This window comes from Varanus komodoensis, unplaced genomic scaffold, assembly GCF_004798865.1.
Source record: "Varanus komodoensis strain SLA01 unplaced genomic scaffold, ASM479886v1 scaffold42, whole genome shotgun sequence".
Classification (NCBI taxonomy): Eukaryota; Metazoa; Chordata; class Lepidosauria; order Squamata; family Varanidae; genus Varanus; species Varanus komodoensis.
In genome coordinates, this window is record NW_025335972.1 from 1,084,901 (window position 1) to 1,102,589 (window position 17,689).

Consider the following 17,689-nt stretch of genomic DNA (forward strand, 5'->3'; position numbering starts at 1 on the left):
TTTTAATAGGTGTCTTTTTGTCAGGTGCTGAAGTAAGTGAAGTAAACCTATTGCTCAAGGAACAATAAGAAAGGAACAGATTGCATCTTTACCCTAAGCTGGAATGCATGTACAAAACTGAAGTTTTATGATATTCATTCTGGCTGTGGGTTATGAGCTGTTAACAATGGTCTATTTTTCCTATCTTTTTCTATGCTATATAGTTGATGGAACATTGTCCTCTGTAGGACTTATTAGTAAACCCCTGTAGTGTTTCATTCATTAGTACTCTTCCGTTATGAGTAATGGGACTGGCAAAGTTGGATCCTTATGTTACAGTTCTTGCATGATACAGTAATAAGAAAGATTGAAAAAACACAATTGGTTTGATGGCAAATTACTTGGTGATTTTGTAGATGTAGTAGATATTTTCTGAACTCATGTCTTCAAGGATAAAACATTTTTATTTAAAAAGAAATCAGGACTTTGGAGGATAGTACATAATGTTGAGTAAAAGTGAATCTTTTTTTAAAGTGTCACACTGTATAAATACTGAATAAATATATGATTCTTGAAAATCTTTCTGCAGCTTTAAGCCTTTGGTATATAGAAAGAGTTTGCAGGTGTAGTGAATGATAAACCAATATGCCAAGTTTCTTAGTTCTATCTTGTCTGTGTGGAGACAGAAGAATCTGGGCCAGTTCATCTCTGTATTTGATTCTGTAAGCCAGGTAATCATGTTAGAGTGATCAGGATGGGCTACCTGCTAGTGAATTGTACATCTGCTTTCTTGTATTCTAAGGCATCTTGGCACCTAAAAGAAATAATCTTGCCATGAAAGACTAGAACGACTACTGTCCAGTGCCTCCACTATGAAACATTTCTAGAAAATACCTTTTGGTTCTTTGGGTACAACATGCTTGAAGCCCAATAGTAACCCATATGTTTTTGTTGCAGGCCCTAAAATAGTCTGACATAAGTGGATTAGAGTGACTGAGAATTCATAAAGTGTTACCCTTGGCTGACTAGTGTAAGGCAAAAGGTGCCAGAAAAGTGACTCGGACAGCAGACCAGGCCAAGTATGGATTGGCTGTGATTCCAGGTTAGTACTGGACTTCTTTTGTTAAACTCTGTTTCTCTTCAAATATCAGCAGTTCCCTGAAATTTTCTTGCAACACAAGGTATCCTGTGACCATAAAAGAGCAGCTTTTGCTTATTTGCTTCAAAACCTTGTTCAGGTTTGTATGGGGCTATAACTGTTCCGGGTATAGCGAATGGATGTAGGCTTATTTCACTTTTCCATAATCAAAGCTATAAGACATGGTTGGGGAAGCACGTAGACCTCGTATTTTTGCGCTAAATCGCCCACTAAATGAGTGATGGCCATTCTGGGTGGCACTGGTGAGGATTGCAGTCCAGCATTTGGAGAGCCACAGACTCACCTCTGGTTGTAACTTTACTTGCTACTTCAGAACTCTTGCTGTGCAATGTTAATACTTGCATCTCTAAATTCTAGTGAAGGAAACCATTGTGTAAACAATTATGGTATAGTTTCACCTTGACTGTGGCTATGTAAGAGTATAACCAGAGGCAGAGAGGCAGCTTGTCTAAAACTGCCAAGAAAGAAGTGTCTACATTTCAGAATTCTGGTGAACAGGGCCCTGGTTTAACTTTGCTAAAATTCTTGAGAACAGAATCCAGTATTTATAGAAATCAGTATCAACTACTGTACCCTAATGTTAGTTTGTGGAAACCTGACCAGAGCTGCAAAAAGCCATTTGTTTTTTGAGCTCTCTGAAAGTGTAATTGAACCCTCTAGCTTCACTTTGCAGTCTTTATATTCTAATTATCTTTTAATTTGCTCTTGCATGCACATGAAGAACATTTTGGCATTTTGGTGTCAAAACAGGATAACCTGTCCTGTTTTTTCAGTAACATTTGTGTGGGCTTTAGATATTATCTCTATGGTGGCCCCTTGCTATCTGTGTGAAGGCCAGCCAAGAGTGAAGGTGTTAATGGGTAAGGAACATACCTGCCTTGTGGGTTTAGACCAAGGTCCATTTTCAGTATTACTTTTAATGGAAGCCCATCAGATGCCTGTGAACGCTCACAAACACAAGAAAGGGATGGTTACTTGTTTGTTCTAGCATCTGTTACTTCAGTGTATACTGTTTCTGTACATTTCACTTGTCTATTCTAGTTAATAACTTGACCTTTGATGAAGCATGCCTACTTGATCTTATGAAGAATGCACATTATCTTTTGATATTGATTACTTAAAGTTATATGTTGCAGTAGCATGTATGTGTTAACATGCAGTACCACGCAGAGATGGGCACAGATAATTGTGTGAAAGGTATTTCTTTCCTATATGAAAGGGTAATTCTGAGAAGTATTTTTATTCTGCCTTTCAGACAATTCTGGTCTCTAGAAGTGGTACATTGATATATAATAGTAATAATCAGTAATATATAGTGCTTTTAAATGTACTAAGCACTTTACCTATATGTATGTAATCTTCACAATAGTCCTAAAAGGTAGGTAGTTATCTCCATATTGCTGAGAGTATGTAGCTTGCATAAAGCCATTGAGTGAGTTCATGGTAGAGATAAAATTACCAAACCAGGAACTTTCTGGTTCATTGCTCATCTCCTGCGTAATAGTATTTTCAGTGGAGGTATAGTATTTCCAATCATTTTTTTAGTTGGATTGCTTTAATGTAGGAAATGTAAAATAGTTTGATTATAAATAACATGGCTGTTCACACAGCTCATGACTTGCAGTGGCATTTTCTATATTTTAAATCTTCACATGATGTAAGAACATTTTAATTAAATCAGTACAAATTAAGGTCATTGAGTGATATATGTAGTGCTGGAGAAGATCCTAAAGCCCTTGGCTATCATATTGGATAATGATCAGTAGGAAAGGATTGAGCTGTAATTATCTTGGTGAATTGAGTACATATCCTTTTGAGTATTTTTTCCTTGTTGCTTTTGTAGGCAAGAAACTGAGCTGTATGGTATCTATAATTACATATGGTATATTCAGCACTTGGTATGTTAGAATAGGAATGCATGGCAAAAAGCTATTTCTGATGCTTGGCTTATTATTCAGATGAAGGAATCTTAGTTCTGCAAATCAATTCACAAGCTTCTATTAGTCCACCTGTCTTCACAAACCTGTTAGACTTTTTTTCTTTAATGATAAAGGACTGTTTTGATAGAGCTTTCCTTCCTGCTCATCTTGCTGTTAGAAATTTGTAATCATCATAGGTGACCAGGTGAGTGGCTGTTTAGCATGTTGAAAATGGATTTGTAATCTGATTAAAGTGAGTTTTAGTCTGGGAGTTCATTATTCATTCGAGATGTTATACAAAAAGTAGTTTTCAGAAAAGCTGTGCTGACTTAACTCTGTAAAGTTTTTGATGTCGTATTCCAAGCAATTTGAGACAGTCTTTCTGTACTAAGAACCAACCTTTGGAGGGAGAAGGCCTGAGAGATACCTGTATGAACTTAGGTGCAAATATAAATGTTGGCCTTTCTTGTTTTGTATTTATATGTATTGAGTAGCTACTGTGATCCTCAGTTACTACAAATTATATTAGTGACTGTTTAGCTCCATAGATACAGTATCGACTTTAGAGCCAGTTCTGCCCTCTGACTCTGAAACTCTTATTTGGTGTGTCACAATGGCAGAGTTGCTAAAACCTGATATACTTGTTGACCAGCTTAACATATCTGGTTCTTGGAGTGACTTGCAAACCTGTAAACAAATGTTCAAACTGAAAAGATTAGCTCAGTACTTTATTTGAAGTTAGTTCTCTCTTAATGAGCCCATCAATTTCCATTGTTGATATATGTTTTTCAAGAGACCATTTGCCAGAATGTTCAAGGCCTGTATGGTTGTAGGATCAGAGACCCTGTATTGAAAGAGCACAGTTTATCAATTCAGTGAGCATATTTAAAAATCAATTGGAACATGTAAAGAATGACTAACCTGTCATTGTAGTTAAGAATGCTGTTATGCAAAATTGTGCAGCTGTAACAAAACAGCATGAACTTTTATTTCAGACTTCATTGTTGTTTGGGGAGGTCTGTATGAATACAGAGAAACTGCCAGGAGCTAGAACTTCTCAGTATTCTTTTGCTGTGTATATGTGAAAGTGACTTTCAGGTTCCTCCTATTTTTAGCTTGTATCTTCCATCTTGTTCAGAAGCAGAAGAGTTGCCTAAATGCATGCTTAGAACTGAATAACAATAATGGCCTAACTAATCTGGACCAGTGTGCTGATATGTATATTATTGGTCTTCAAATATGAAGCTTTGAGTTTCAGATCTTTTCTTGGGTATGAAGCCAAGTCATTTTGGGGAGGACTGTTTATCTCAATTGACAGGATAAAATGAGATGCCCTTTCGTTAAGGAATTTGGGATATATATATAGGTTATGATCCATCCAATTTTAATTGTCATAGGATTTTATTAATGCTTCAGAGACAGGTGTGGAAGATGAATAACCATTGGGATCACTGGATAGAACTTGGAAACATGTATTATAAATTGTTTAGTTTCAAATCTGAAACTAGTTGTACATGCTCAATCCTTTTTAGGGTCCTCAAGAGTCTACTAAGTATGTATTGGTTAAATACTGGGGAACACTGCATTCATTATAGGTATAAATTGGCTTAAGGTAGTAAACTTAAAGTTTAGAAGCAGCTTTGGTTTGCAGTTGTACCCCCTTCTGACCATGTTTTGTGACTTTGCAGTTTTCCTCAATGTCAAAATCTCACATTAATAGATAAAAGGCCTGGTTACATCCATGCTTTGGTAATCTTCTGGCCAATATGACTGCTCTTGAAGACTGCTCAACTTATAATTAATCCAAATTTGAACTACTGGATTGCTAACCAGCAGTAGTTACTGAGAGCACAGCTGCTCAATTGCTTTGGTAGCCCTGGCCTGGGTGCTCCCACTATCTAAATTGATGTTAAACTAGATAGCACTGGTTAGAGTGTGTTCTCAATTGCAGCATCCTACTTACAGAATTCTTTCTGGGATCTGCTTTTAACGTGTGGCATCAGCCTAAACCTTCCTCTTTTCTAATGCCTGTTAACTTGGCTTTTAAAAAATTTTGCTCTCCCACTGATGTATACATATGTGCCTGTACCTTTATAATTTTGTGAGTGTTCTACTTAAATATAGCACACAGCAAAAGTAGTAAGCTGCATATACCATAAGAATTGTAACCACATACTTTTGTTCAGTAATTCCAAGTATCAAAGTAATAAACAACTCTTTGCTGAAGTGTTACTCTGTTGATCGAGAAATGGAAACTTGTTTCTTTCCCTTGATACTGAGGCAAGTTTGCTAGTCATAAATACATCATACAATTTAAACATGGAAAGAATCATTTAGTACATTGACATTAGTGTGTTAAATACCTTGAGTGCTTGATACAGATACTCCAAAATATACTTTTGTCAAATAAAACTTTTTCTCAAAAGACAGCTCTAAAGAAAAAATGCATCTGCAGTCAGGAAAAAGATCATGAAATACTGTACTTTAGGGCTATGGCTTTTAAATGTTTTGTATTCTAGGGGACCTTGAACTTAAATGAGCTTGCCAACAGTTCCTCAAAGAGTAGATAGAGTTGGTGAGCAAACTTCCAGAAAGACAACTTGTCATTATTACTATTCCCCTTCAGTGTACAGCTGCAGTCTGATATTGGGTATGTTGAAGTTGTACAAATGTCAGATAGGCCTGTTGAGCAAAACTACTGATTAATTCTCAGCATTGTATACTCTAGAATGTGTTCCAGAATCTTCTGCAGGGTCCTGAGTTTCTTCTCAGGGGTTACTTGGTAATTGAATATATATGGGATGAGTTTACCAAAGGTAAACATTTGAAAATGAAATTTTTTTAAATTGATTCCAATGGTGGGTTTTTGTGCTTAACCATGTGAATCTTATAATTATGAACCTTAAGTTCTTGACTAAGAGACAACTCTCTTGGCTGTCATTCCTTGTGGATATTTTGAATATTCCTTAAGCTGAGTCAGAAATGTCCATTGACTGGAAGAAATGTCCATTTAAACAGTTGTGTCAAAGGAGTATGCTGCATAATAAGGAATTAACATAAGCTTATTTTTGAAAAGGATTTTATTTTTCATTCCCACACTACATTCCAGCACAGACATGTGTACTGGTTTCTGTTAGCCTTAGAAACTGTAATCCTATAAAAACCAATTTTGTATTTTGATTCTTGTTTTACTTACTGTGCACTTTTACCTAAGCCTTTGCATATCTGTATGAGTTGTTATCCCTAAAGCTGCTTTAAGAGGGTTTTCCATGTGTTGCTTTTGTTTCTAGGCAGTTGCAGGGTGAATAAACTGAGTCTACACTTCCTAGCATTGTACTCTCAAACTTCTGTTGATGCTGCTATCCCCTTTTATAACTGTGAGCACAATGAGTGTGCTGGAAGTTCCATCACTCTGGGACACTGTCTTGCAATTCTGCCTTTGGGTGCCTTTTGGGTAGTTATTCATAGGAGGATTTAATGTGTTGTGTTCCCAAAAAAATTTAAACTCTAAATTAAATTGTTGCAGTGATGAAGCGGGTATGTTTTAGGCCCCATAGGAGTCTGAGAGAAATTCAGGCAAGATGCTGATCTTCCTGGATTTCCAATGTGTATGCTGTGGCTAGCCTCTGGGATTTTGATCACCCTTTTCTGAGTAACTTTGACCTTTCAAAGGCAAATGCATGGATCTTCTTCTAAGACCCTGTGAATAATAGCTTATCTTAACTTCCCAACTTCAAATTTGAATGCTCAAAACTCCCTGATTTTTCCTGAATGTCCATACATGTAGTATAGTCCCCAGGAGAATGTATAATTTTTTTCTTTGCCTGTAGAATAACTTTTAGCTGTGACTAAAGTTGCCAGGAATACCGTATATACTGGTATATAAGAGGATTGTTGAAACCAAAAATAGCAAGGAGGTCATCTTACATGCCAGGTGGAAATTTTTCATTGTGTTATATTCATTTTAAAAAGTAGATTGATAATAAACAATTGTATTTCCAAGCTCATTTTACTGCTACCAGGTGAGCTCATCTTGTGTTGTGTCACTCAGCCACAGGCCAAGTCCTGAGTCTGGCACTTGTGGTGTGGGGGAGAACACTGTTTTGGGCCAGCTGCGGCAGCTGGGAAAGGGAGTGTTCCCTGTGCTGCTGCCTGTGGAGAGACACAGCACTGCCAACATGGGCCTCCTTCCCGGTGTCCATCTGTGGTCCTGGCACCAGTCATCCTCCCTGACTGACCCCAGTCAGCCACCCCCCTTGCGGACCACCATTAGCCTCCCAACTTTACAGAACCTTCAGGAGTGAAATCAGAGGGAACATGTCTGTTATCTAGAATACAGTGATGTGAGATGTCACTAAAGTCTAGAGTCTGGCTGATAAATATAGGTGTGCATAGGAGCCCCTTGAAACTGAAAACTGTGAAGCAAAAGTTGGGGACCATCTAACACACCCAAGATATGAAAAACATCAGAAAAATAGCCCCAAATATCAATCTCATACTTGAGTCTCCTTATACTTTGATATACAGTGATACCTTGGCTCACAAACTTAACCCATTCCAGGACTCTGGTTGTGACCCAAATTGGTCGTGAGCCAAGTCAAATTTCCCCATAAGGTTCAATGCAAATAAGGTTAATCCATTCTGTAACCATTTTTTAAATCAGAAAAATGTGAAGCAAAGTGACGAGAGATCGTGGCCATCTCCCCCCCCCCCCCCCCAACCCAAACGTGGGCCCCTCCCCCCCCCCCCCCCCAGCACGACTGAGATTGTGCCTGTCATCCCTGCAGGCGCCCGTCATCCCGGCGCGCTGGGGGGGGAAGAGATGGGCGTGATTGCAGGTGCACTGGCGGAGGGAGAGATGGGCACAAATGGTGCGCTGGGGGTGGGGAGATGGCCTCGATTGCTGTTCCATTCATGTAGGGAAGGTGTCCGTGATCAGAGTCACACGGCTGCAGGAAAGACAGGTGGAATCTCAGCCACCTCCCCTGCTGCTCTGCTTTGCTGCACCCGACTTTAGTGCAGCAGCATGCCTCTGATCACAGATGCCTTCCCTGCACGAATGGAACCGTGATCGTGGCCATTTCCCCACTGGGGGCGGGGGGAGATGGCTGCAATCTTGGTTGCCACCCAAAGCGGTGTTCGTGACCCAAATAAAAATTTTTCAGTAATTTTTGTTCATGACCCGATTCGTTCTTGAGTCAAGGCATTCGTGAGGTACCAGTGTATATAGTATGACTTTTGCATTTAAACAGTTGCACTGCTGGTACAGTGGTAACTGTGTTAGCTTGAATGCTTTGGAAATAGCATGACATGTGATGTGGGAAACTGAAACCAAACATGCATCTGTAATGCAAACCTGACACAATCCATAATGTATTTGCTAGGAGAAGGAGTCATAGCACAGTTGCAGCGCCTATGCTTTGTGAGCATAGTGAGTTTGATCCTCACGGTTAATGTTGAGACCCTGGAGAGCTGGTTACAGCTGCAGTAAACAGTACCATGTGTAATGGGCCAGTGGTTGGACTTGATAAGGCAGGTTTGTTTTTTTCTTGGGAAGATGGTTTTGTTGAAGCTTAATCTGGGACACTGAGTCTATTAATTTCCAAACTTCTTGATGCAGTACCATGTGTGGATGTTGTCATTGAGCCTGATCATTCCTCATACATCTTGCTCCTTCTAGCAAATATGCTCATACTCCAAGTTTCTTATAGGCAATAACTACTTTTTGGTCCTCTTAGATAGGTGCAGATTTTGGCTGCAGTCAGTGGCTTCTTCTGGGGCAGCTTAACTTAGGTGGCTTTGCCCAATTTGGTGCAGTACTGTTAAAAAGAGTCCTGGGATGGAAGTCATCCTAAATCCATGAGATTTTACTGCCTTTTGCTGGTTCTGAGAAGAATAATGTAGCTAAAACTTGCCCCTGTCTGTTTTGGAGCAGGACTGAAACCACCTGGCCACACTAAAATTCACCTTGGGTTATTCATGTAAATTGTGCTGGGAGAGGGTTGCATTTGCAGCCCTAATTCAGCGATTGTTGTGTTGTGCACATTAAGTTGTTGGGGGTTCTGCAAGTATTAAATAATCCTCATATAAACCTACAACAAACTGAATGTGGATTATGCCTTGTATAGTTTCTGAATCCTGGGTTTGGATGTCATGACAGTACTCCAGTTGGGAGTTGCATATTCAGCATGATAGCAGATACTTTCCAAGTCTCATTATGAGCTAAATAATTTTCAATGGACTGTCATAGCAAGCAGATCATGCCAATACCTGCTGACCCTTGCCACCTCTGAGCTGGAGAGGAACAGCAGTGGACCTTCTGTTTGTTGCTGACCCTGTACTTTGTTTCAGAGATGCTGTATCAAGTTTGGGGTAAGACCTCAGCATTTGGGGTATGTATAAAGCTTTGCTTTTTGTTTAAGGTTTTATTTGTCTCTTGTTGGGGATGGATCTGCAAATCTTGTGCTCTGTGCATTTGCTCATATTTCCTTTTGGGAAGGTGGATGTAGTTCTATCATTATGATGGAAACTGGCTTCTCAAATTGAGTTATTTAACTATTTAGGCAGGCTTTGTTTAAACTGGTGTTGTGTGTAGAGCTCTAGCATGTACCAGGGGACCATAGATCTTTACTTTTAGTAGTAGTTTTCTGGAAAGAAGAATCTATAGCTAAGTTATATAGTCTGCTTTTTCAAACTGTGTCTGCTTGTGGTAGTGGGAGAATATCTACATAATATATTCCAGTTAGCTGTATTTCATGGTTTTTAAATCTAGCAGCTTTTAGTGTTTCCTCTTGGTATGAAGGTAGATTGAGAGTCAATAGAAACCTCAAGTAACTGGCATTGATGTGTGTGGCAAAATATACTGAACTACAGATACATTTTGTGTTTGGCCTGGATGCTTCAAGCATGATTTATGTGTCTTCACCTAGATTTTTCAGCTGATGCAGATAGGTTGAAGGAATAAAGAAAAGGGCAATGAGCTATTTCTAAGTGGTGCTGTTAAAATGGATTGGCAGAACTCATAATCATTCTGTTTGCAAAATGACTTGCAGCTTTAGAAACAGTTTTGTTTTCATGTGGGTCAAGAACATTTCTACTAAACGTGAAGAGACCTCATCTATAAATCTAGAGAAACCTTATCTGTAGAAGTGTTTACTTCCTATTGGAAGGGCTGATCTATTTCATTCTTATATTCTTGGGAGGTTTGTGAATTGGAATTTACCTGATGCATGTATAAATTCTACTGAATTAAAATAAATTACTTATAAACCTATACAAACATCTCCTAAGGATCTCTGGAAGGTAGTGCTTAAGTGTTTGGTTTTTTTTCTAATGATTCTTTTCAGGGTCTTAAGATTAACCAGTGAAGTGACTTGATCAGATTCATCTATTTTAGTAAGCCTCAGGGTTTGCACAGCTCCAGTCTCCTTTTAGCAAGTAGTTAATTTTGGTGCCTGGTCCCTATGCTGACATGATGCTAAGCAGATAATGGTTGCATTAATCCATGTTTTAGGATATGCTGGAAACAAGGAATAGGACTAGTTTGAAGTGGATTAGCAATAGCCATGGAAAACAAAGGGGCTGTTAGCACATAATGCTAACCAATAGCATAAAGTTACCATTCTTACTTTGTGTCCTCTATTCATACATTTGTGAGGTAATTCATATGTAGTTTCCACATGTTCAAATGGCAGCATGAATCCCATCAGCCCCATGGCTGAAAATCAATCCCAGCATGTACTGCTCTTTCCTGTCTTCTCCATTGGCCCACATGCTCCTATGAGCATGACCTCCACTAGCTGCCCTGTTTGATTTGTTTCTTACTGTTACTCTGTGAAGCAACTGCTTACTCACTAGAGTAGCACTATATGAACAGTCCCTGCTGCTCCCCTGTTCTGTGCCAATATGCAAGTGCACACACGCCCCTCTACCTTCTCTCTGGCTGCACATGTGTCCACTCCACACATGCATGTGCCCAGGACTCTCACACACTGCCAGGGGCCACCATCCCCTGACGTCAGGTACCCAGAGGGCATCTGTGTGGCCAGGCCAAGGACAGAGGATGTGGGTCTTTGTTGGAATGACTTTCCCTTGAGGCCTGTCTGGGAAAGTTTTCTGGATAGCCACAAGGAATGTGTTTGTCCCAGAACTGTGGTGGTGGGATGGGGGCAATTGAGTTTGACAGCCTCAGGAATTTCAGGGACAAGATAGGATCAGTGATGAGGTTGGGAAAGAGCAGGCGCTCTGGGCTTCTCAGGGTGATTGTCCTGATAGTGATGCCCATGCTCAGCCAGTGTGATCTTCTTGTGTAAAGCTGCCTTCTCAAGTAGAATAAATGTATAACTAATTCAAAGTGCTGCTCTAGCAAAGGGCAGTGACCAGACTGGAGCGCCAAGCATGTCTGCCTCCACAGTTGCTGCTGCTGGCGATGGTGTGGAACAATGCCCTGCTGCTGCCAATATTCCAGAGCTGCAGCTGGGCATTGGGAAGGCATTGCCCAGAAAGAGGGAAAAAGCAGGACAAGGCAGCCAATCAGAGCATGGCTGCAGTTGCCTCAGCAGTTTCTAGGTGGAACAGGACAGTGAAAAAATGGAGGTGGGAGCATCTACTGCTCCCACAGCCACTCTTGCCACCCAACTTGATGGTAGAAACATAAACCTCAGAAAAACTTTGTAACTGGATTCAGACATAATGAGAAGCAATGCTGAAATGTGGCTACTTTACGATAAAATGTTGATTCTCTGTGGGGATTCAAGCTAACTTAATGTGCCATATGTCACCATGCTTGTGGATTTCATTTATAAAGCCATTCCTGCATGACTTGTCATTATGTGTGAGGAGAGCCAATGTCCACATCTGTCAGACCATGGTCAACGTAGTTTCTGCATCTCTTATCTGATGGAGATAAGCAGGGCTAAATATTTTTTCTAAAAGCTAGCAGGGCTTGGCATGCTCCTCTGTGCCATCAAGTTATCTCTGACTTGTGGTGACCCAATGATGAAAGCCATCCATGATGTCCTATCCATGACATGCTTGTTCTGATACAGTGGTACCTTGGCTCACGAACTTAATATGTTGCAGTACTCTGGTCGTGACCCAAATTGGACACACATCAAAAAAATTTGAAGCAAAGTGACGAAGAACAACAAAGATCGTGCCCATCTCCTCACCCCCCCCCCCCCGCCCGACCCGGGTTGCACCGGTCATCCCTGCACGCACCTGTCATCCAGGCATGCTGGGGACGGGGGGAGAGGCGGGCGTGAACACGGACACCCTGAGGGGATAGACGGGCATGATCGTGCTGGGGGTGGGGGATATGGCTGAGATCATGGTCGCGCTTGTGTAAGAAAGACAGGTGCAGTCATGGGTATGCCTGTGCAGGAAAGATGGACACGATCGTGGCCATCCCCCCCGCCACATGATCGTGGCCATCTCCCCACTTGGGGTGTGGGGAGATGGCCATGGTTGCCACCCAATGCGGAGTTCGTGGCCCTGAGTAAAAATTTTTATGAAATTTTTGTTTGCGACCCAATTTGGTTGTGAACTGAAGTGTTTGTGAGCCGAGGTACCACTGTACAAGGCTGTAGGTTCCTTTATGCAGTTGATCCACCTTCTAATTTGTTTTCCTCTACTACTGCCTTCAACTTGGCATAATTTATATTTTGTGCATTTGGGATCTCAACCAGCAGAACAAATTATGATTAATCATGATTAAACATTATGTATACATTGTCCTCTGATAAGTTTTCTCTCGGTAGGTAGCACCTTAGAGCTCTCTCCACTGATGGCTTGAGTGGAAATCATTGGTGACTTTGGGATGCATCTGTTTTACATAGCTGTACCATCTGTGAACCTTCTCATAACCAAGTACAGTGGTACCTTGGCTCACAAACTTAATCCATTCTAGGACTCTGGTTGTGACCCAAATTGGTTGTGAGCCAAATCAAATTTCCCCATAAGGTTCAGTGTAAACAAGGTTAATCTGTTCTGTAATCATTTTTTTATCAGAAACATTTGAAGCAAAGTGACAAAGATCATGGCCATCTCACCCTGAGCATGAGCACGGTCATCTCTCCCTCCCCAGCACGACCGTGATCGTGCCTATCATCCCTGCACAAGTGTGATCACGATCGCAGCCATAGATGGGCGCAGACGCGGGTGCAGGCATGAGTGGAGGCTCGCTCGGGGCGGGGGGAAGATGTCCGAGATCACTGTTGCACTTCTGCAGGAAAGTTGGGTGCAATCTCGGCCATCTCCTCACCAGCATGATCCCAACCCGCCCAAGCACAACCATGATCGCATCTGTCTTCCATGATCGTGGCCATCTCCCCACTTGGGGGAGTGAGAAGATGGCCGCGATTGTGGTCACCACCGAATGTGGAGTTCGCAACCTGAGTCAAAATTTTTATGACATTTTTGTTCGCGACCCGAATTGCTTGTGAACCGAGCCGAGGTACCACTATATATTAAGACTTTATCTCTTCAAAGCAACAATGAAGAAACTAAACGAAGACACTGTTGCAAGTTTGTTTGTCTTGTCCTTCTTGCTTGCTGGAAAATGGTGTAAGCAACTCACCCTCCTCTAAACAATACTTACAAGTATTTAGTTCATGAACCTTGCTGTTGTGTACATTTATTTCAAGGGCTTTATGTGCCAAGTTACCCGTAGAGTATTAGAAACTGTTTCTCACACTTGTTAGTGATCTAGATTTCGATTCTGACTGCTGTATTGTAGATATTTTCCCACTGTTTACTTGACTCATGTTCTGGAAAATCCAGCCAACTGACATGTTAAAACACAAAACCTGTTCTGTGGGATGGGGCTATTTTTTCTTTGCTCTTTTTATGACTCCTTCTAATTAGCAATAAGAACTGTCACAAGAAAACATTTGTGTTCAGCTCTGTTCTGTTCACAGGTAGCTGATGAGCTTGACATGCCTGGAATGTCTTTGAGGAAATGGTTGTAAGGTTAAGAGAGAAGGATGACAATTGTATAACTATTAAGGGGCTATTTGCCTACTGTGGTATAGAATCTTAGGAAGTTTGAGAGTGAGAGAGAGAATCCATACATTAATACAAAAGCCCTAGTGAAATGCTAGGCTGATGCCAAGCCATAATGTTATTCTTGAACAGCAAACTTGAGGGCCACTAAAAGGTGCTCTGCAACACAATAAGCTGGCACAATGATTTTTAATTGATGTTTAAAACTACTGTGTCAGTCAGTAGACTCAGTTTAGACTATCAGCCTTAATTTATGCAGATATATTGATTTATGTAGGGACTGCAGGTGGCGCAGTGGTTTAAACAGCTGTGCTGCTGGGCTGGTTCATTGAAAGGTCCCCGGTTCGAATTTGCACAATGGGGTGAGCTCCCATACTCTGTCCCAGCTCCTGCCAACCTTGCAGTTCGAAAGCATGCAAATGCAAGTAGATAAAAAGGTACCACTTTGGTGGGCAGGTAACAGTGTTACGTGCACTTTGGTGTTTAGTCATGCCAGCCGCATGACCACGGAGACTGTCTGCGGACAAACGCTGGCACCCTCGGCTAGGAAACGGAGATGAGCACCGCCCCCTAGAGTCAGGCATGACTGGATGTAACATCACGGGGAAACCTTTACCTTATTGATTTATGTATCTGTCTACCATTGTGTTCTCAAAAGGCTGTCTTCCATGGTGGCTCAGGACATTTTTTTATAGCATGGCCTATAAGAGGAGAACCCTTCAAGGCATATTGTGACATGCTTGCTAAGCACTTCAGGGATAAAATGTTACTCAACTGACTTGCCTTGAATGCAGCTGCTTTGACAATTCAGTTCTAGGGAAATAGACCAAACACTGTCCTGAATATGTCAGCCCTCCCCAACCTTGTGCCTTCCAGACACATTTAGATTGCAACACCCAGAATTCCCAGTCAGTGGCCTTGCTGGATGGGAATTCTGGGAGCTGTGGTCCAAATGCTTCTGAATGCCACCAGGTTGGGGAAGACTGGCTATGCCATGGATAAATGTCAGTGCTTAGAACCCAAAGATATGGACACGGTGCTGAGAGTGATGTGGTCTGATTCTCGGTGCAGGTGTGGGCAAACACTGCATTTGGGCTCTGAATAGCCTGCATGGACCTTAGTCTACTGCATAGGGACTGTGGGGGAGCATCTGGATTTGCATTCCTATCATATAGGTGTAACTCACACAGCCAGAGCAGAATCAAAGAGGACTGGCTGTTGGTAGAAGTAGGAGCAAGTATGGCAGTGTGGATACAGCATGATACATGTTGCACACCCACACAGTGCAAATAACTGCTGGGGGTGGCAGCGATTTTCTGCATTAGTATAAAGTCTTCCCCAAGGTACACTTTTATGATGATTTGGATCTACTTCAGGCCTGGTTTTAGCATAAAAGCTCTATTGGTTGCCCTGCTAGATGACTTATACTAGGGGTAAGACTTCAACCCCACTCATTCTTTGGACTGGCAATCTTGAATGCCAATGACTGTGAAATCATCCTGGATAGACTCCCTGGATCAGGCCATTGAAGGCACTGTTTGTGTTGTGCTAGTAGAGGTACTGAGTGAAGTTCTATTTCTTTCTGTTCCAGGAAAATCTGGGAGATGACTGCTCAGCCTCATGACAATTATGCTGTAGTTCCATTTTACCTCTTGTGCTTTTTGGCATCTACATGATGCTACTGAGTAGGTTATCATCACTAGGCTGATGATACCCAGTTCTATTTTCCCTTTACATCTGATTTGGGTAAGCCAGTGGTTATGCTGAACTGACATCTGGAAATGGTGTACTGAAGACTGCTTTGAACAAAATGCAGCTGCTGTTGGTGGGTGGTGATATTTGATCTGGGGGGGGGGGTGGAGTTCAACCAGGCTGAGGTAGTACTGCTCCTAGCGTTGTTTTTATTTTATTTATTTAAAACATTTCTATGCTGCCCCCATCGCATTAGATGCCTAGCTTTGTCTTTAGATGCCTAGATGCTAATACTAATGTTTAACTCCATCCTGTCTCTTTGATAGACAGCCTGGCTAGAATTACCCATACCCCAGTAACAGTTTAAGCTATTGAAATGTGGTGTATACAGGCAACCATTGAAGCATTTTCAGAAAATTAAGCTGTAAGACTTTTGACTGAGACCAGTTATGGGGCATATCTCACCAATTCTTGAGGGCCGTCCCTGATCACCAATAAATTTCCTGACCATTTCACTGCCCAATGGAAGCATTCCTTGACCACCCTTGCCATTGGAGGTGAGATAAGTGGGGCATTCTCATTTGTGGCGTCCATTTTCTAAAGAAGTTCTTCTATTTTTCTGACACTAGGCTTTTGGTTTTTTAAAATCTGTAGTTTGATCTTGCTGCTTATCTTTAAAGTTTTAAATGTTTGCTTTATGGCTCTCTTCCATAAATGGGGAGAAGCTGGTCAGAGTTAAAGTAATTTCTTACAGCACTATCTCTTCATAGCCAATTTCATTTAATTTCATCCAAACTAAAATAGCTTAGGTTTCAACTGTTCCTGCAAAGATATAACCTCAATAAGTGTATTAAAGAAGTAGACCTGTTCTACACTTTATGTATGCTAGAGGCCTGCAACCAACAGCTTGGCTAGTTACTTCAAATAAATATGCAATTCTTTACCCTGGCAGCTTTTCCCTTTGCTCATTTTTCCTTTGCTCATTTTTTCTTTCCTTTGTTTCACTGGATTATTTCCTTCCTTAAGCTATTGGGTTCTCTTGACCTTCTCTCACTTTATAGAGTAGCCCTGTGTTACTAGTCTGTGATGATAAAGCAAAATGAGAGTGAGATAAAACTAGTAGTCTGATGGCTTCCTCTGGTTTTCATGTGGTAAGATAGCTTTCCACTCAGCTGTGAGTAAGGATACTGCTTGAAGAATATGGAGTTTGTACATAAGGGTATAGAAGTACAAGCAAGCACTGTGAAGAAGTAAATAAAGCAAGCTCATGTTGTTAATTGAGACAGACAGAGGTTCAAAAATCACTTACTGTTGAAATGAACCTGAGTACTTCTATTTGAACTGGTTGCTGTAGAATACAGAATTATTTTTCTTTAGGAATGTTACTCTTCCAACATCTTTAATTGTAAGTCAAGTGAGAGAATTCTGTGAAAAATGGCCTCGGTTTCCTCGGTTGTTCCTACACTTGATCCCTTCCCTACTTGGATTCTGGCACTTGGTTTTGATTTTGATTTTGTTTTTGGTTTTTTTTTGCATATTCATTTTTCAGGGAAGTAGCTGTCATATTTCGATCATATGACTTTAGAGCTTAGTGCCACACTCAAGTGTATTGCATTTTGGGATTTGTAGTTCACTGTCTCCTTGCCTGCAGCAAATGGAATGTACTGACAGTCTGTCTGAAGGCAGGCCTTTGTCCAGAGAATGCTGAGCTTAAATTTTGACTCCAGAATGTTAAGCTAAAAGCAGTAAATAAACAAATGCAGTACCACTAGGTTAGTTGACTACACAGCTTGTGATTAATTCACAAATACAGTCAGATTAAATGCTATGGCAACTAAATTCATAGCTGATCTTTCCACAAGAGTTGACTTGGCATGTGGATAAAAATGCTTTTCATCCATCTGGCTCACTGAATGCTGTGACTGAAGTGCATTGTGGG

At 41.0% G+C, this 17,689-nt stretch overlaps 1 protein-coding gene across 11 annotated transcripts in view; it reads left to right on the forward strand.

Annotated features, from left to right (window-relative positions):
• The window catches only part of HUWE1 (HECT, UBA and WWE domain containing E3 ubiquitin protein ligase 1), a 124,465-nt gene that overhangs the window by 1,363 nt on the left and 105,413 nt on the right, over positions 1–17,689 (forward strand). For all 11 annotated transcript variants that reach the window (XM_044443521.1, XM_044443522.1, XM_044443519.1 and 8 more), the window contains exon 2: positions 937–1,081. The gene's annotated coding sequence lies outside the window, so the exon portion shown is untranslated. The remainder of the gene's footprint in view (positions 1–936; positions 1,082–17,689) is intronic.